Raw genomic sequence first — 20,761 nt, forward strand, 5'->3', positions numbered from 1 at the left:
CCTCTCAAGTGAGTACAAAGTGTACTCGAGGGTTATGCTTACCTCTGCTCTTCGTAGCTATCGTTTGTTTTGACTTCGGTAGTTTTCCTTCACCTGTGGTAGTTGGATGAAAGTTCTGTTCATTTATTTAGGAGAGGATACCATGCAGGAACTGCCACATCAAAAAAATTGTGTTAAATGGTCTAGAAAAGTCAATATCGGCTGTCCAAGAGGAAGGGAGTAATTTCTAAGTGCCCATTAAGTGGACTGACTATTTCAGCGCCCTCGGAATACATGGAGCTTGAGAGAAAGTAGTCATGATTGGTGCCTGCCCTACCGGTTTCGAGCTATATGCAGTCAGTGCACACTGAATTGGGCAGTCCACTTGGTGGGCGATTACTGACTACAACTGCAGCGCTGTACCTCTCAGTACTAAAAAAAATAAGTTTTTTTTTATCTGGGTGGTAGATGAGATTAACAATCAATAAACCCAAACTTAAGACGGACCGTCCTCTGAGCTCGAAAATGAAATTTTGTGCAAATGCGCGGCTCTCGCGTAAGTACAAAGCAAGATTCGTGAGCCGCACCTGCGATCCCGGAGGACGTGCTGTGCCACGCAACACCGGTTTGAGCAAGCGAGAAATCCAAAACAAAAGGGCGCCGCCTCACGTCAACCCACAGAAATAGAAATGTTGATCAACAGTTGAAAAAAATCAAAGACGCTAACCGTAACTTGTAAGTTAGCTGAGTGAACAGAGTCGCGAAAGCATAACGAAGACGTGCACTCACATATGAAGCAATAGAACACCGCAAATGCGCAATCGAGGTGCCATTTATGAAAATATATTTACAGCAAGGAAAGGAATCAAAAGTGCAAATCTTTCAAACTACGAAGAGCCGTGTGCTTGTACCATGAGGGAGCAGGGTCGCTTTAACGTGAAACTACTCCACATTGTTTTCATACCAATCTCCTGACGCCCGAGTTGAGTAATGACCGACGCAAGCATCGTTGTTCAAATCGCGTTCTTTGAAGAGCCCAGTCAAATGCTCTGCTAGTTTATTGAAGGTAACTTTTGTTAATAACATTGCCTACCTTGTCACGTTTATGTAATCTAATTGGTTGTTAAGAGGCTAGGTGCTGGCAAAAGTAGAGAGCGTTCCGGTGAGGCCGAGATATAGCAGTGGAAGTAATTAATAGTATGAGGATGATGGTGCATGCGTCGCCGATTCGTCCGCTTCTTCTTCCTCAGCTTACTAGGGCTGGTCGAAAATTGCGACGGCGTGCAATTAAAGGCTAAAAATGTGGCTAAAACGAATTCTCGGTGAACAAAAACTCGCACAGCAAGGCCGTATACGTGCCTGAAGGGCTCGACAACGTTATACTGCCAGGCAAGAAAATTTCTCATACGCAAATAAATCCATGGTCCTCGGCAGTTCCAACTATCCAGTGCCACATCAATCGGCTGGCAGCCATATTCTATTCCTTTCGGACAGGGGCTGTGTCCAGCTATTCAGAAAAAAAAACCTTCTGTTCGGCATACTACTGCGTCTTTAATGCGTATAAGTCATTTGAACGTGGTGAGTTTCCGCGGATTTCCGATGTCGCGGGATAAACAGGCGAAGTGGGCGCAGCCCAGAACTTCCCAACTGTGGCGGAGGAAAAAGTCGTACAACCGGAAATAATTATTTTTGTTTGTTAGATATCTAATGCGAACGAAGGACAGGGCAAGAGGGCGACAGGGAGCGCTGACAGTATCTAAACTAGTGCAGCCCAGGGAAACTCGAGCTCACGCCTCCCGGATAACTGTAGATGCGGCTACAGCACAGGGCGTTCATCTTCAGAAACTCACTCCCCATTGGAAGAGGAGCCATCCTAGCAACTCATGGTGAACATAGTATGAATGGGTCGTAATATTTCTTAAGGTGCTGTACGTAGACGGTTTCGCGACCACGACAGCGTTAGTTCGTAGAAGGCGCGACAGGCTCGACGATAAGTTCTGTGGGGTTCTCCCGCGCTCTTGGGACAAAGGAACAACACAGTAGTGCAATCAAAAGGGCATTTATTGCAACTTTCATAGATCAATGCCTGCTAGCCGAGTTGCTATCCACAAAACCGATGGGTGCGCGACCAATCTCGGAGCAGGAGGAGGAGGAGGAGGAGGAACTTTATTATTGCAGAAGCTGTTGCGCGGTTTACTGCTGGGTGGTTCCCTCTGACAGGGCTCCACTGGCGATCGCGGCTCGCAGGGCCTGGTCGAGGGTCGCCAGTTGGCTTCCCAGGTCCAGTTCGGAGAGTCTCGCCTCCCAAGACCACGTAGTGAGTGTGTGTGTTGTGACTCGTGGCGAAATTGCGTCGCCCGGACGGTCGGTACATTCGTGTGTTATGTGCGCGAGTGTTGCTGTGTGGTTGCTACACCAGGGACATGTCCGGGACGTATAACTGTCTGGGGAGATTGCGTGTAGACGAGACAAGTGTGGGTATGTGTTAGTTTGCAGGCGGCGCCAGTCCCTTGCCTGGAGTTTATTGAGAGCATTGTGTGGGGTAGCGTATTGCGTTCTTCCGAGACGTTGGTCCTGTAGTATTTGTTGACCTGTCGTTAATAACTCGTGGGTCGCTCGTCGGTCTGTCGGGGGCTGAAGAACGGTGTGGTCTGCCGCTCGGCTAGTGAGACCTCGAGCTGCGCAGTCCGCCTCTTCGTTTCCCCGCAGGCCTTCGTGTCCGGGGCACCAGACGATACCGTGGGTCCATTCTAGTGAGCGACCCAGAATTCGAATGGCTTGTACAGGGAGCGTTCCAATCATGTATAAACGACACGCCGCTTGCGAGTCCGTAAGGACGCGGGCGGACCTTCCCTTGCTCTCGGCGTCGCGAAGTGCGCGAGCGATCGCTGCTGCTTCTGCTGCTGCGCTGCATGTTGCGCGGATGGAGGCAGAGACTACAAGGTTCCCCTGATTGACAACGGCGAGTGTGTATTTGGGCTCGCAACGTGGCGACGAAGGATACGGGCTAGCGTCCGTGTAGTATGTATCTGGGTCTCTGAAGCAGCGTTTGTGCAACATACGGGCAAGCGCTGCTCTTCTCTCTTGATTGTGGGTGGGGTGCATGTTCTTGGGGATAGGGTCTACGACAATGTTCTCTCTAATGTGGTTAGTCAATAGTTGTGTTTCTTCCTTGCAGTACTGAGGTGTCAGCGGGTACCCTAGCCGTTGAAGAAGGTGTCTTCCCTGTTGAGTCTTGTTGAGGCGCTCCCTCTGTGCTATGAGCGTGGCAGTTGCTAGCTCCACAAAGGTGTTGTATACACCTAGCGCTAGTAATTTCTTTGTGCTTGTGCTTGACGGTAGCTGTAAAGCCGTTTTGTACGCCATTCTTATGAGAGTCTCCATGCGCTCCGTCTCGCTTTTGCGCTTGACTTGATACGGGAGTGCGAACGTGACACGGCTGATGACGAGGGCTTGTACCAGTTTTAAGATATCGTCCTCTGTGAAACCATCTTTGTTGCGCGCTACTCTGGCAATGAGTGATGCGGTGCTTCTTATAACGTGATTTAATTTCTCTGAGGCTACCTTTATGCCATTGTTCTCCTGGACGTGCATAACTAGTAAGCGTGCTGTCGGGACGCGCTTTATAGGTTGTCCGGCAATCTCGAGATGTATTGGTGGGGCTCAATGTTCCTTAGTTTGCTTGGGCCGGATTTGAAGGTACTCCGACTTGTGTGGGGCACACCTCATTCCTGCTGTGGTTAGGTATGACTCGATGCGTCCGATAGCTGTGAGTAATGTGTTTTCTCTGTCGCCGTAAGAACCCTTGGTTGCCCATAGGGTGATATCGTCGGCATAGAAGGCACGTCCGAGTTTTGGGATGTTTTCCAGTTCTAAAGCAAGTTTTCTAAGTCCAATGTTGAAGAGGAAAGGAGATATTATTGATCCTTGCGCAGTACCCTTCTGCGGTAGATCATATACGTCTGATTGTAGGCCTGCTATGCCGATGCGGGCTTTGCGGTGGCTGAGAAAAGCCACGGTATAATGGTATACTCGCTCTCCGCATCCTATGGCGGTGAGGCCATCTAGAATGGTTTCATGTGCTATATTATCAAATGCTTTTTCCACGTCAAGGGCTAGGAGTATGTTGTGGTTGCTGCCCAGTTGCGGGTTGAGGACCTCTTTTTTGAGCAGGAGGAAGACATCCTGTGCTGACATGCCTATCCGAAATCCGTACATGCAACTGGGGTGTAGTCCATGTTCTTCCATGTGTTGTTCTATTCGAGTGAGTACAATTCGTTCAAGAAGCTTGCCCAGGCAAGACGTGAGCGAGATCGGTCGTAATTGATCGAGCATGCGCGGTTTTCCCGGTTTCGGTATAAGGACCATGTGAGCTGTAGTCCATTCCGCGGGTAATGTTCCGCCCGGTGTCCACATTTCTTCGTTCAGCTGCTTTGTAAAGGCTCGCAGGGTTTCATCACTTAGGTTTCTCAAGATGGCGTTAGTGATCCCGTCGGGACCCGGTGCCGTGTTTTTCTTGAAGCTCTGTGCTGCCGCGTATACCTCCGCATACGTGATGGGTGCATCAAGTAGCCGGATATTAAGCGTATGGTTTCGGATGCCCGGCCCGGATTCCCGTGTATGTTTCATCCTGGGTTCCCGCATATTCGCCAACGAGTTTTTGCAGGGTTGTGTTTGTTTCTGTTTTCGTATTTGAAGGATCGATGATGCTACGGAGTATGTACCACGTCTTTTTGGTGCTTACCATGCCTTTAAACGAATCGCAGAACACGCGCCAATTGTCCCTGTGAACCTTCAGGGCATAATTGCTGGCCTGTTTTGTGACGTTTGATATCCTAAGTCTAAGTTTGCGATTTAGCTTCTGTTTGCGCCATCTTTTTGTGAGGCCTCTGCATGCTTCCCATAAGTGTATCAGATGGTTGTCCACTATCAAGGAGTGGGCCCGACACGCCGGCAATCGACAAATCTCGGAAGTCCAACTCACCGCGACCGGATAGCGAGCGAATATGTTCGCCCCATGCTGGATCCCAACGCCTGGTCGTTCGCGCGTACGGTCACGCGAACGGTGGCGCGTTCGAATGAGGCCTCACGAGACGGTCTCGCAGACCATGGATCGGCGCACGCGGGGAACATCCGCGCCGCTCGAACCGAAGAGGAAGAGCCTTCCTTTCCCGCGCCCAAGTAATCCCGCCTGAGGTGGCGTTAGCAGCGCAACACTCGCGCCATCTCTCGTACTGCACCTCAACCAGAGCGACTGCCGCGGGCATCATGCATGCCACGCGGCGAAGCGGGATTGCAGGAAAAGGGAGCTATGCGGGAAAAACATATCAGGGGACGCGCGAGAGTCGCGCATCCCCCACATCCCCCCAACCTTAAATCACTACATATTCCGGCGAAACATGTCACACGGTCTAACATCAAGGCGTGCTTCGCGAACAAGGTAATACATGCAACAGTGGCCACGCCGAGGAAATGTCCGCACACTGTCGATAGCATGCGAGCCGACTTTGTCCTTGGGTACACCGGTGGCGTCCGCTGGTCACAGCAGCAGCTCTGCAGACTCGATGGCATGATTCCAGGCCAGGACTCTGGAAACGGCGTGCAGTAGTCGGCACGAGCAAGCGTCGCTCGCGCCGACGCGCCCTGCTGGCGAGAGCCGCCGTAGCTGTTGGTGACCGCCGGCTCTTTTCTCCGCCGCCGATGTCGCTGCGCCGAACCGGCCACAGCATCACCATTGTCCGGGGTGGCTCGATCGTAGTCCGGGGCCGCAGCGCAAACGATGTGCAGGTGGCAGTAAACCAGGGGTGACTCTAATCACGATGCATACACTCAACGCACTCGGCAAACACTAAAGGGAGAGGAATTCTAAATTCTAAACACTAAATGCAAGGGAGAGGAATTCTGCATGCGCATCGGCCACGTGGTACGATGTTGAACTCGGCTAGCAAAAGATTGGGCAGCTACTCAGATGCTAAGTTCACGTGCACGAAGCTCGCTTCCTTGACTCGAACGAGTAATTTCAATTCGTGAGAGGCTAACTAGAATGAGGGGAGCAAAGTGCAACAGCTCAACGCCACGGTCAACCAGGTCGTGACCCTCCACGTCCGTCTGGCAGCTTCGTCCGTCAGGCCTAAATCGTCGCTACTCTGACAATAACCGGCATCCAAAAACAATACCCAAAGTGGGCGCGAAACACGCAGCCGCGAGGAGACGCCAGCTCTGTTAGGTGGTCCTACTCCGCTCGGTGCACACAGCATCCGAGTTGACGGCGTCCACCGGCCCAGACGGTGTCGGAGCGGCCGGTGCCGGGCCGCAATACCAGTTAGCCCGTGGTGGCACCCGTGGCCCGCGGCCACCCGGCTCCCAGAGCCACGGCTTTATCAGAGTCAGAGATAAAAGAAGCTATTTACATAAGTAATTCGGACCACCCACGAGGCTTCCGTACTCACTCGCTTCAGGCTTGCCAATGCTCCGCGAGCGCTAAACCACGCTCTCCCAGGATGCAGACCACGTGGCTCTCGTACCGACGAATGTCATTAAAAAAACACTTGCAAAAAGGCTTAGAATGTTGACATGTTCAAATACACTACAGCCACCGTCGCCTCGCACAAGAAAGCACGCCGCCAACGCTAGCGATCAAAATCCACGCTAGTCCTACGCTTCGGTTCAAACAAAGCTCTCGAACGAAGCAAAACTGTTAAACCTATCGTCCGATGCCCCAGGAGCCCAACGTTGGGCAGCCAGATGTGGGATTCGCACACCCATGCTCTTGGGGCAACGGAACGACAACACAATAGTGCAAACAATCACAAGGGCATTTATTGCACCTTTCATAGATCAATGCCTGCTAGCCGAGTTGTAACACACAAAACGTGCCGATGGGCGCGCGACAAATCTAGAAGTCCGACTCACCACGACCGAATATAGCGAGCGAATATGTTCGCCCCATGCTGGATCCCAACGCCTGGTCGTTCGCGCGTATGGTCACGCGAACGGTGGCGTGTTCGATGTATGCCACGCGAGACGGTCTCGCAGACGCATGGATCGGTGCACGCGCGGGACGTCCGTGTCGTACCTCGACCCGCAGCCAAAGAGAAAGCGTGTTCTCCCTTGTGCTCAAGTAACCCCGCCGCAGCGCAGCACTCGCGCCATCTCTCGTACTGCGCTTCAACCACTCCGACCGTCGCGGGCGCTAGGCCACGCGGCGAAGCCGGTTTGCAGGAAAAGGGAGCTATGCGGGAAAAACATAACGGACGCGCGAGAGTCATGCATCCCCACAGTTCACAGGCAATGTCTGCGTTACAACGTGGTAGGGTCCTTGATATTTGGAGACATGCTCGAAAGAGAGGCCAGCAGGGAGAGCTGGAACGCCAAGCCGCACAAGGGAGTCTAGAAGAAAGTTACAAGGCGGGTGGTCATCGTCACTTCGAAATTTTTGTTACCATTGGTCGACGGCTGTGGCGAAGCGGGCGAGCTCTCGACATCCCTGGACGTGGCGGTAGCTTCAGGGATGTGCGTACATTCGGATGAGTCATGTTGGTGCGAAAGAATGATGTCGAGTGTGGTCGAATATTCGCGGCCATACTAGAGGAAGAAAAGGGAAGGACCTGTGGTCACCTATGGTGCAGTGTTGTAGGCGTGCGTCATGAATGGTAAAATAAGGTCCCAATCAGTGTGATCATACGCTACCTATTTGGAGAGCATGTCACCAAAAGTGTGGTTGAATCGTTCGTAGTGTGAGGATGGTAAGCGCTGGTGGTGCGAAGAATGATGCGACATTGAGAAAGGAGTACGCGTACGACTTCGGCGAGGAACACACGTCTTCTATCGCTCAAAAGATCGTGAGGTGCGCCGTGACAGATACTGAAGTTTCGCAGGTAGAAGAATATATACCACGGGCTGTGGCACCAGGCAGAGCGCAGGTTTCTGCTCATCGCGCCACGTGATTGGTCGCAACGACTATCCACCGGTTACTGGAAGCCGTGTTCGTAAGGAGGCCGCGCTGGTCAATACCTATGCAATCGAAGGGCCTGGCAGGGCACGGAATTGGCTAGAATGGACCAGAGACAAGCTGACCAGGAACCTTGTGACGTTCGTACTGAGGGCACGGTCGAATGTATTGCAGCACACAAACGTGTACATGCCACGCCAATCAAACCTGCATCGAATTCGGGTATACGTTTTGCAGACACCCGCATGCACAGGGTGTCGTCAGCGCTGAAAGCCGAACATATTTCACCACCAAGATGCCGAGGTATGACCAGCAGCCACTTGCGGCCATTACACACGTATTTCGGCAATAGAGAAGGCCATCCCGCATCTTGAAGTGAGAAGTTTGACAGCGCAAAGCTCGAGAAGGTGGTGAGTGAGTCGATTGATTTGAAAGGAAGCGGAGAAGAGCACTAATCCAGGCATATTTGCATTTCTGAGAAGCCATGTCGCAGCCTGCTGAGAACGGAAGTACTTCGTCAATGGCAGACAGGCAGGCAGCGCCTTCGGTTGGCACGGCCAAACATGAAAGCGTGTCAGCATCGGTGTGGCGGCGGCCACACCTGCAATGACGCGCATGTCGAAATCTTTCAACCGCAAAGTCCAAGGAACTAATAGATCTGAGGGGTACTTTCATGTGGGCTTTCAATAAAGCGCATGATTGCCTGCTGCTACTACATTGAAGGTACAGCCACAGAAATAAAGCCTAATTTACCAAGCGCCCAGATGATGGCCAAACATTCCTTTTCCTTGATGGAATAATTTATCACTGCTTTAGTGAGGGTGCGGCTTGTGTATGTAACGACTTGATAGTCAAAGCCAGATTTGCGCTGCGCGAGCACAGTGCGGAGCTGTAGGGTCAAAGTGACGCAGTATCGGCGAGAAGGTTAGTAGACGATACAACTCTTGGAAGGCACTGACACAGGCTGGCGACTACGAGTAATTGTTGGAGTCGCTCCGTAGAAGATGTATTAAGAGAGCGGTGATGAATGCAAAATTCCTAATCAAGTGGCAAAAGAACAGACTCTAAGGAAGCTACGAAGTTCTTTTATGGAGGATGGTTTGGGAAAATCAGCCACTTCTCTGAACTTGGCGGTCTCAGGACGGCTACCGTCTTTATATACCACATGGCCCAGGATAGTGTCCTGACTTGCGCCAAATAGGCATCTCTAAAGGGTTAGCTGAATGCTGACATCAGTTAAGCACTGCAAAAATTCACCTGGCCTACAGAGATGGGTGGGAAAATCTAATGAAAAAATAACCACATCATCTAAGTAGCACAGACACATTTTCTACTTGTGACCGTGCAAATTATTGTGCATCAGACGCTCGAATGTTAAGAGGGCTTTGCAAAGCCGAAAGGCATGGCATGAAATTCATATAAGCAATGTGGCAAGGTAAATATACCTGGTAGCGAAGCTTCCATAGAAGCCCACACGTTCAATACATGGCGGTTCATCGGTGGTTAATGGGGCGTGGCGCCGCCATCTGTGTAGCGCGGGAACACTTCCAGCGGAAGAAAAAAATAATATGACACCATATCCGTTAAAAAGAGAAGTGACGTCACTTTGTTCTCGAAGACGCGAAATTAGTTTGGTGGCTGCCATTAGAGCTCTATATTCAATGACCCCGCCATTGGACTGGACGGTTGTTTCGAGCTTTCAACGGAGAAAAAGCCACCCGTACGGGTGTGGAAATCGCACCCCTGCACAGAACCTACTTTCTTTGGACGCCGACGAAAGCTTTAGGTGTAGAGCGCTGGTCCTATGGTCAGATGCCTAGCCCGTCGGCCAGTGCAGTCAGTCGCACGAAAACGACGAATGTAAACAGTTATCTGGCGATCGTAACTCACGACTTTTGACTGAACAGGTACAGAAACGATTAAGCTACCCGCCTAACAAAATTCAGACGAACGTCCACAAGCAAAGCAGCACGAAGTGTGAGGGGGGCGTATTGTAAAGCGAGAGCGCCTTTCTGCACGCTTCACGAGCGGCATTGCATTGCAAGTGATAGCTGCGTTGATGCAGCTATCACTTTTCAGTCCCCTCTTGCGTTAAGCGCTGAAAACGGTATTTACTGATAATAATAAAATAAAATAGGCTTGTCCTTTCTTTACTCGTCACACGTATCTATAATTGACGGGGAATTTTATTTTCATTGAATGAATCTGTCTCTCGCTTTAATTAAAGAAACGCTTTTTTTCTGCCAGTGCATGTTCCCTCCAAACATAGTCGCGCTTCAATTGCTGCTGCCATAACCACCTTTGCTGAAGTCGTTGACATGTGCTGCACCATTTTTCGCCCGAAGCTTCGCTACCTATTTGGATCGACCTTGCATTTGGCGTGACGAGGGACTTTTAGGTTGGTCCTCTGGTGCTATGGGGACTTGCCAATAGCCACACCGTAAGTCGATAGAAGAAAACAACTTCACGGCTTGAAGGCAATCAAGGGCATGGTCAATTCTTGGAAAAGTGCAAACATTCTTGCAAGTGATTTTGCTGTGTCGATGGTAATCAACACAGAAACCGAATCGATCCATCCTTCTTAACAAAAACATCTGGGGATGACCAGGGGCTATTAGAAAGCTTGATGACGCCACACTTGAGCATATCGGCTACTTGGTCATCTATAACACGGTGCTCTGTCGCGGACACACGGTGCGGTCTTTGTCGCAGTGGTGCGTTGCTAAACGTGTCGATGCGGGGACAAAGAGATGGCGGGCGACCCAAGGAACAGGCTGGCAATCAAAAGAATCACAGAACTTGTCGAGAAGGCGTAGAAGCTGGGCGCGTTGGGGAATACTCAGCGTATCTACGATCGATATATTTCGAATATAGGTCAAAGTCAGCTTTTGCTTGGGCTTACAGGTCACTCCCGCGACCTCATGAGTAGTGATGGGACCATTTAGCATAGCAAAGTTGGCAGCAGGGTAAGCACACTGAATGCGGCCAACACATTCCGCACGCAGCAAAGTGAACAGACATGGCATTTGGTTGAATACGGACAGTCTGATGACGCCGTCACATGCTTTTAAAAGAGCAGAACGCAGCGAATAACATTTGTGATAAATGAATATAGCAGATGGCCTAAAAATTTTGTTTGCATTAGCGACGATGTTCCAGGACAGCGTGGCAAGGGCAGATGAGTGCGTTGGTATTGCAACGTCTTCTGCAACAAACATTTTAGCTGCAGCTTCAGCAGCGTAAAGAAACGGGGCGTCGCAAAGCGTTTGAAATTCCACTTCAGCATGAGAACAGTCGATGATGACATTATTAGCGGAAAAAAGTCCTAGCCCAAAACAGAATCGTGGGAACTAGAATTCAGTACCAAAAATTCAACGATGCTCAACAACGCCAGCAGTACATGCAGCCGTCTGCGTGATGTGGTCTACGCTGGCAGTACGAAGTGGCACTTTTGACACTGGTGTTGTAACCTCCCTGAGCAAACGGCAAATTTTGACACTAAGACCTGAAACTGCGGCACCAGTTTAATGAGGGCGAGTGCAGCGTCATCGTCCATGTACATCTATCAATCACACTTGTCGGATAAGGGAGAAGCCTTGGTTTTTTTCGTGGGTGACAGCTCTTGCCTCTAGAACTGTGATGATGAGTTTTCCCTTTCCGGTGTAAGGACGATGAGGCATCGGCGAAAGTGAGCGGTGTCAACAGAGGTGGGTGGTCCGAGAATAAGGACATCGGGCCATCGTACCGAGATGCGGGGAACGACGTGTACGGGGAGACATACAGATCGCAGTCTAAGCTACGGCTGTACGATATTGCCCGGCTACGGCGAAATGGTCCAATGTGGCCAAGTAGACAACACGCCGAACATATTTATTTATTGTTTATCTTTGCATACTACATCCCTTTTAGGGCTATAGCAAAAGTGAGAAATTATGCAGTTGTATATCGTACAATGATTTGCAAAGTAAGCAACACGAGATAGCGAAAACCAAAAACAAAAATAGATCAATGACATTCAAGTTTAAGCGAGAACTCGTCCAGCGGTAGAGAACGAATGGCACCAGGCGACGAGTTCCAATATTCAATGCTTAAAGGGAAAAAAACATAATTAAATGCATCACTTCGTGACCGATAGGCAACAATATTATTATGGTGATACCTTCTAGATGAGGAAGGCTCAGCAAATTTCCTGTATGTACTAAACAAGAGCTTTAGGGATTCTTTGATGCGACGGATGCTGAGAATAGTTATACTTAACTCTGAAAGTTTAGAGGATGGAGAAAAGTTGCTATCGTATCGACGGTAGATGAACCTGATAGCCTTTTTTTGAACCATATCCAACTTCACGGTTTCTGATTTATTATGTGTATTCCATACCACATAGGCATACTCCAAAAGCGGACGGATAACTGTTTTGTAAGTGATTACGTTAACCTTGAAAGAAGCGGTGCGCAGAATACGCCATAAGTAACCTAGCTTTTAAGTGCTTTATTACAAGTACTATTGATATGATGAAACCAAGGCATATTATTAGAGAAATAAAGACCCATGTATTATGTTCAGACACTGTTTTAGTGCGCATCCATTAAATGCTTAAAGAAACGTAGATTGACATATACACACACAAAATTGCATGTACACGGTTTCTTAAAATTTATAGCCATTTGCCTGGTTTCACTCCGTTGGCTGAAATGATCAAAGATCGTCAACAAGAATATGGTCTTTAGGTGAAGGGATAGTTTGATAAAGCACGCAGTCGTCCGCGTACAAACGTATATTAAAGGTATACTAGAAGGTAGATTATTGATGTACAGATAGAAGAGTAGTGGCCCCAAGACGGAACCCTGCGGCACACCGGATGTTACGTTAGCAAAATAATTAGTGTTCCTGAAATAAACCCTTTGTGAACGGCCGGTGAGAAAACTTGCTAGCCAGTGAACAAGACAAGGATTGTTAAATATTAAGTCAGGCTTGCATAAAAGCTTGGAGTGAGTAGCTGTATCAAAAGCGTCGGAGAGGTCAATAAAGATAGAATCAATTTGGTAACCTAAATTAAGCGCACCAACAATGCCATGACTAAATTCTATCAACTGAGTGGCAGTACTGTAAACACGACGAAAACCATGTTGAAAGTTTGATAAAATATTGTTATTGACAAGGTAATCTGAAATATGCTTGTGTAGTATGTGCTCCAACATTTTGCATGAGTAAGATGTTACTGAGATGGGCCTATAATTCAACAAACATTATCTGTCACCACATTTATATAACGGAATAGCTATTGCTGTTTTCCATGACGAAGGGGTCATACTAGTTGACAGTGATTTCTTGAATATGAGCGTTAGGCAGCGACAACGCCAAAGAAAATAACCATGAAAAAAAGTATTGGGAATCTCATCTAGGCCACAAGTCCTTTTCGTATCGAGGTTGAGGGTCATATTAAGAACACCTTCCTCCGAGACAAATGCATCTTCAATGGGGGGAAACATATCACTGCTGTAAGGAGGAGTATCGCGGTTGTATATTGTGAAAACAGATTCAAAATGCTCATGCTAACTAGAGGGTGCGTTTTTAACGATGAAGGTATTGGTAGAGATTACGTTAGGAAAAATTGTGCCCATAATTTCTACGATTACTGCGCAATTGCCTAAAGTAGCATTATAATAAAAATCTGTGGCTTTCTTTTGACTGAACGCGATATTTATTCTACTAATATGAAGCGTCTCAATTTGGCAATATGACTAGATATGTGTAATAATTCTCTAGCCCTCCAAGGGACCTTTGGGTTTTTTTTCTTAGTTTTCAGAGGAACAGAACTGCGGGCGCACCTCAGGACAGCATATTGAAAGAACGAAACTAATATATTAACATCGCAGGACGGAGCTAAGCTGTTCGAACTTTTCAGACGAATTACATGGCATATCAGTAATTGAAATGTCATCAGCATGATTGAAGCCGTGGAAAGTTGTATAAATACGACTAGATGCAAGGACGCTAAAGGAAAGGAGCACTAGTACAGCTTTGTGATCTGACTAACCGTCTACAACTTCGCATTCATACCCGTCATCAGGAAAACACGTACTTGCAAACACAAGGTGCAAACGGGCTTCCCCTCGGATGCTGCAATCAACGTTCGGCTTTATTCCAAATAAAAGTGAAAGGTCCATCAACTTTTTGCACAATAGGACATCATGACCAGATACAGGTAGACTTGGCCACTTTATACCAGGAGCACTGAAGTCGCCCATGAATTTAACATTAGCAGAAAAGCTCATTCATGAAATCGCTTAATGTATGAAGATCTGTATCGGGTGATCCTGGAGGGCGATATACAACACCATTTAAAAGGGTTTTGTTATGAAGAATAACCTTATACTAGACGGCCTCGAGCTCATCAGGTCCTTCAAGCACAGTAAATTTGAGGTCAGACCACAGGTACAGTGCCACACCACCGCCCTCTTCTTTCATCTTCGGGGTCATTCCCATATACAGTAAAAGCGGGTGGTGATATTTATGAGTCACAGACTTCTTCGTGTAGCCACGTTTTGGTGACTCCGACTGTATGAGGCGAGTAAGCTGTTGTTAAGGATACGAAATCAAAAAAAATATGTAACAAACTTCTGGCATTAGTATTCAAAAGCAATAGGTTATCACAAGAATCTTGAAATAGTCAGTATCAACCAGCTCATTGAGCAGCAGGGTGCTTTTTCGAAATAGTAGGAGTATTGATCAAAGTTGCGGCACCATCATCTCAGGTGTATTTCACGTAGTCAATGAAGGCATGACCATAGCGCAAACGGATTCTTTCACCATTCTTCGTGTAACATTTAGTAGCTCCCCACAGACTTCTACTGATCGAATGTAGGTGAGCCGATAAATGTTCAGTTATATGAATATTAGTGCCCTTCAGTTTAAATATATTTCAAGAACAACGAATTTGCTACGGTAATCCAGAAGTCTAATAATGATGGGACGCGGTCGATTGCCATTTCTTGTGCCAACCCTGTGGTATTGTTCCATTTGGGGCATTCAATCCTTAATTGTCCTGTAAATAATTGTGACACCTGAGTGCGGAAAGCTTTGTTCGCTTCTTCTGTAGGTTGAGAAACTACATGCAAAATAAGCTTCTGTATGATCAGTATTCGAGGTAGTCGTTCCAAGACACAATTTTGTTTACTATATCTTTCAAAAAACGGATTTGAACACCAATAGTATTAGTACTATCACCGGAAGTACTGGCTTTAGAAGCGGAAGAGAGGGACTGAAGATCGGATACTCATTTCTCAAGTGCATCAAAGTGATATTGGCCTGTTGTCCATAGGGCGCCATTGTCCAATACTGTGCGGGTGCCTCGGCTGAACGAAGTGAGAAGCTGGACGCGTGGCACGGCTGATGGGAATGGCGGAACGGGTATAGGCTCTGGCCGCGCTGTAGCCTCTCCATAGATGAGAGGTGCATTTACCTCGGTATCGGGAACGGGAGGCGGAACCGGCGGAGTGTCGAGGGCAGAAGACAGGGCTGCGCAAATTTGCTGTCATATGACCTGGCGAAGGTTGGCAGGCAAATGCGAGGGTGGTGGAGAGGCTCAGGGTAGCAGCAAAAGCTGACGAGCGACTTCAGCACGAACGAACACCTTTACCTGGCAAAAGAGCGGGTCCATGTCAGGAACGGTGGTCATGCACGCCAGGGTGTCGTAGGAAACAGGTGGGGGCGGCGTGAGAAGACGCTGTCTGCGGAGCTCCTCGAAACTCTGGCAAAGCTCAATGACCTGCAAAATGTACCAGGGTTTTTTGACCGCAGCATATGAACTGCATCGTCGGAAATGCCCTTCATGATGTGACCTACCTTGCCCGCTTCTGCCATCGTCGGTTTGAGACGCCTACCGAGTTCGACGACGTTCCCTATATAACTGCTGAACGTTTCATCACCTTGCTGGAATCGGCTTCGTACGCGTTCTTCAGCACGAGGCTTGCGCACGCCAGGGCAGCCAAAAACCTGCGCAATGATGCATTTGAGGGCAGCCACGTGCGGAGATCCGTTTTGTGGGTTTTTAACGCACACCTGGCGACGGTCGCTCGATAAATAGAAGTTCGCGTTGCTGAGCTTTAGGAGATTGTCCCATTTGTTGGTGGCGCTCGCTCACATACGATTGGAGCCAATCTTCAACGTCTTTCTCATCGTTGCCGCTGAAGATGTCAGGATTGCGCAAACATTGGGCACCGTCGCATACCATGGCTGGTGAAACCGGCGGGGATGCCTGGCTAGCGTCGTCAGACATAACGGTCGGGACAGTTCGGTTGCGCAAATCCATGGTGGGGTAAATTACAGTGCGCACTCGACCAAAATTTTATACGAAGAAAGGATAGAACAAGATAGCAGCAAGCAGCGCTAGCAGTGCCTCAACCAGAGCAGTCGGGGCAATCTCGAGCTTGCGCCTCCAGGACGACTGGCGATGTGGCTGGAGCACCAGGCATTGCTCTTTATTACAAGATTAATTATCCATAATCAGTGTGTACATGCCATATAAGGCGAGTGGTGTTCGTGTTTTCGTGATATAGTGTGACAGATAGGCAAAATGGAGCTGACCCGCATAATATTTCACCAATCACTGAGGGCTGATCGCAGAAATGAAATACAACCGCTTCAGAGTAAACTTGCATTATAGCGCCTCAGTGTGTCTGAGAAAACACTGGTAGAAAATGCTAACTGATGTCCACAGCGCAGGCGTAGAAATAATGAAAAAACGTAAGGTCGTACCTTTGGGCATGTTGGTATTGCAAAACTTTTACGTTTTTAGCGCACGAAAAGGGACGAGAGACAAGTGCGACGCGTACGCAACGCTGTGTGCGCGCTGCAGTTCTGTCTCTCATCCCTTTTCGTGCGCTAAAAACGTAAATGTAATGAAAAATGAATCGAACATGTTTTTTAGCCTGTCGCAGTATTAACCCAAACATAAATGGCCCTCTCCTAGGCCTTCGCCTGAGGATAGTAAAATGTGTAGCCAAGGCAATAAACACAGAGAAAATTGAAGCATATTTAGGGCAATAATTGTTTTATTGTTAGGTTGTTTGTTTTGGAGAGCATGAAATCAATGACCGATAATATACGCAGACAATATTAAAAATTATTAGCTTGGTGTGGCCACACGCAACCCCATTTCGAATGCGATGCTCATAAAATCCATCCAATCATAAAAGGTACTTATGGAGCGGTGCGGAGTGGTAGCATCAGTGAGTTGTTGGGAAAAGCGTGTGATGTTGTCCAAGCTGAAGCTAATTTCGTGTTCAGCAGTTCACTATTTTATCAATTGCAGACATTACCTTGAACGTCACGGAAAGTCGGTTGCTTATTAGTACGGTGGTGACGCTAATTCTAAGCACACTGCGGTTACACGCAAGCCGGCATCAATGCCTCAATTAAATGCTCTCCTCGTTTATAAGGGGTAACTTTTCATTGGTTTGAAAGCAAATAGTATTTCCTACCGCGACGGGTTTTCTTTATCGAATTGCCTGGGAAGAGGCGAGTGGCACGCCGGTTTCGATGGGGCCGAGCTAGCGCAGTGAACGTAGGGTACCTACGTCCAGAGCGGTCAGGCTAGTGCAGCCGGAGTCTCTGAATGGACGCTTCCCCTTTCTTCGCGTGGGGTGGCTCGTCGACGACTACGGCGTCGTGCAACGGGCGTGAAACATACGGGCATACGGATTGTCAGTGAAGGAGATTGGCCAACAGAATGTCGTATGCCTACCTAAAAGGCTCCACAATGTTACATTCCCGCGGAAAAGTTTTATTATACGAAGAAAAATCAATTCGCGCCGGCAGCTGTGGGTAGGTTGCGCGAGCGCGATCAGTGGGCAGCCATCTTATTCCTTTCGGAACGGGAAAGTCCCCTGCTATAACAAGTGCAGTTTTTTTTTGCGTAATAATGCACCTTTAGTGCGGACACGTCACTGACATAACGCGTTTCCGCGGTATTGCGACGTCGCGTGACAAACTGGCGAAGTAGGCGTCACGCACAACCATTTTCACCAACAGCCGAAAACTAATGGTGTCAAATGTGCAGGATTGGAATTAAACGATTTACGCTTCTTCAGCCTAATCAGTCATCATCAATGCGTGCGTTTTCTCGTGAAGGGGAGTAGTCGCGGTCTTTGTGACGTGTGTGTGGGCTTGGCGCCAAATACGTTTGACCAATCGGGAAGTCCTAACCAAGACATTAGAATAGAAATTGTTCGGAATAGCTGTACCGTATAGCGCACCCTGTTTTCTGCCTGTTGTTTGTTATCACCCCTATGTAAAACAATGTTAATATTTGTCAAGTTTTGTATTTTCTAGGATTTTGTCATTTTTTGTTAATTTATAACGTTTCTATTTTCCAAATTGTTCTTGTTTTTTTTTTCTTTTCCTGTTCTGGTAACATGTTTCTGCGCTTGCTGCTGTAGGTTACAGCGTGTTCCTGCTTGTCTGTATACTTATCCACTTTTCATGCAAAACCTCTCGCTGACAGGGAGGCTTTTTAAGGTATTGTAAGTAAATAAATAGACCTGCTCTCGGAAAAAATTATTCACTCTAGCTCTAATCTGTCACAGCAGCTTAACCTGATAATGTATAGTGGCCTTCTAATTATTTCCCCTGAGATGCGTTCGTCAACATCCTGTTTCTTCATGCAAGTAAAGTGGACAAGTGTGGCTTTAAATAGGTGATGCGAAAGGGTGTGTTTTCAGGCGAGCATTTCACTGTTTTGCGCAGTAAATAATTCACCCAAATACGTCAACCTTTTCGCACTTCTATTTTTCAGCTTCTCAAGTCAAGTAAGTTGAGCTTCGTCTGCTGATCCACGTTTCGCGACTATCATGCATCTGCTACGGCCCTATGAACTGTCTTTGACGATACCGTGGGGACCCTGTTTCCTTATACACTGCGACAACTTCTCTCGCTTGTTGGCACTGCATCGTTAGCATTTCATAAATGTGAAGACTGTGCACAAGAGGTACTTTTCGACACAATTGTGTTAGACACGTCGCACGTCTGGCGCAACAAACCCTTCAAGTTCATAGGGGGGGGGGGAGCAGTCATGGCTGCCTCTGTATTCTGTCAGGAATAACAAAAAATAAAACGCATCATGTGTGCGTATGCGACATTTTCGCCAACGTACCAATGGGCGATTCTCACAGCCAATGTACCAATACAAAGAGTGTGTGTGCGGGGGCGGGTGAGGTGGGGGGTTAGAAACAATTATTGTTTGACGGCGGTGCAAACCGACGCCGTTGTGCGGAGGCAAGGTGGGCATCAAGTGCCATCGTACAGCCAGAAACTATGCTTGCATTATGAACTGTGACTTTTCTTTCAGACATAATTATCAAGAGGTATGAAAGTCAGCCTTGCTTATAGCTCACTCATGTGGAAGCGTAGTTTGAGTACGCTGTCCAAGCCTGTGTAATCCATAATGTTTGTTACGCCGTGTTCCACCTGCTCCCTCCACGCATGCTGTGCCAGAAGGAGAAACAGTCAACAAACACTTTGGGGGTTTCGAGTGTGGGCCTTTTGGCTGGACCAATTTGAGTATTCGTACGCTCGTGCCACACTGTTCATTTCTGATTTTAAGGAAACAAAAATGCAGGTCTCTCCACGATGCTCCAATCAAGTAAAGCGTTTGGAAAGTCTCGGGTAGATTTTGGGCAGTTGCAAAACTGCGCCGTGGGACTTGCGGAATATGTGAGAACACCCCTGTTGAGCGTCAATTTCTGTGATGTGTGAATTTCTCTGATAGACATACATGTGCACAAGGTTATTTTTTCTGTGTCGTATCGAAAATTCTAAGAGCGGCTGTAGGTGCGTTCTACCATTCGCTTCTACCTCGTGGACATTAATAACGTAGCTGTGTGCTAAAAGCGATTCCTGGGACTCAATCGCTTATGAATAGAGTGCCCAACACTTTTGAAATAGCTTTTGAGTACTAAACAACATTATCACCTTTATTATAGAAAAGCGTTGAAATAGTATTATCTCTTGTTACGCTTAACAGTACGAAGCACGGTATATTAAAGCAGAATCGTAGCAGTCGGAATCAATTGGGATATTTATATACTCGGCATATAGTCGTGCACTGCCATAACGAAGTTCTGAAGGTTAGCAGTGGTCAAGACCGGGCTAGTTAGTGTTCCATGTGGCCGTGACCTGCAGCGGAAACCGGGACAAGGGCAAGAAGGCACGTCGCATCTCGTCGTGTCTTCCCTGTCCTTGTACCCGTGCGCGCTGTAATTCACACTTGAAAAGGTCAACATGTGACTTATTCAGGATCTGTGTATTTCTTCGACACTAAACCGGAAATACGTGTTGACTCCTGCGATAGCTAAGCGAAGAAAATAAAATTCATCTCTGTGAAATGTTCGCGAAAGAAGATGCCACTATCATAATAGATAATGTTGCAATCATCCGTATCCAGATTTATTCGGAAGCGAACACAGAGGCGCAGCATGATAGTGATAAAGTGTACACGCAGTAGAAGAAAATTTATTAGGAGAACACGAATAAAAATTGCCGCATATTATCAGGTAACGTATTAGATTGAACGACTCTGCGCGTTCTGCGTAACTCTTACTCAACGCAGGATGGAATGCATTGCATTGTTGGTTTCTTATATTTTTATTTGGGAACAACTGACGATGTGAAGTATTCGTAATGTATTCGAAAAAACATTCGCATTTCTGGATACGGGCCATACAAAATCGAGGAACGAATGCAGTAGAACACTATTTTAATAGGTATTCGAAAGTTTGAAATATTCGCGCACTCTTATTCAAATTGTGTCATATGATGGAGTGCACGTCGTTG

Source organism: Dermacentor albipictus, chromosome 2, assembly GCF_038994185.2.
Source record: "Dermacentor albipictus isolate Rhodes 1998 colony chromosome 2, USDA_Dalb.pri_finalv2, whole genome shotgun sequence".
Classification (NCBI taxonomy): domain Eukaryota; kingdom Metazoa; phylum Arthropoda; class Arachnida; order Ixodida; family Ixodidae; genus Dermacentor; species Dermacentor albipictus.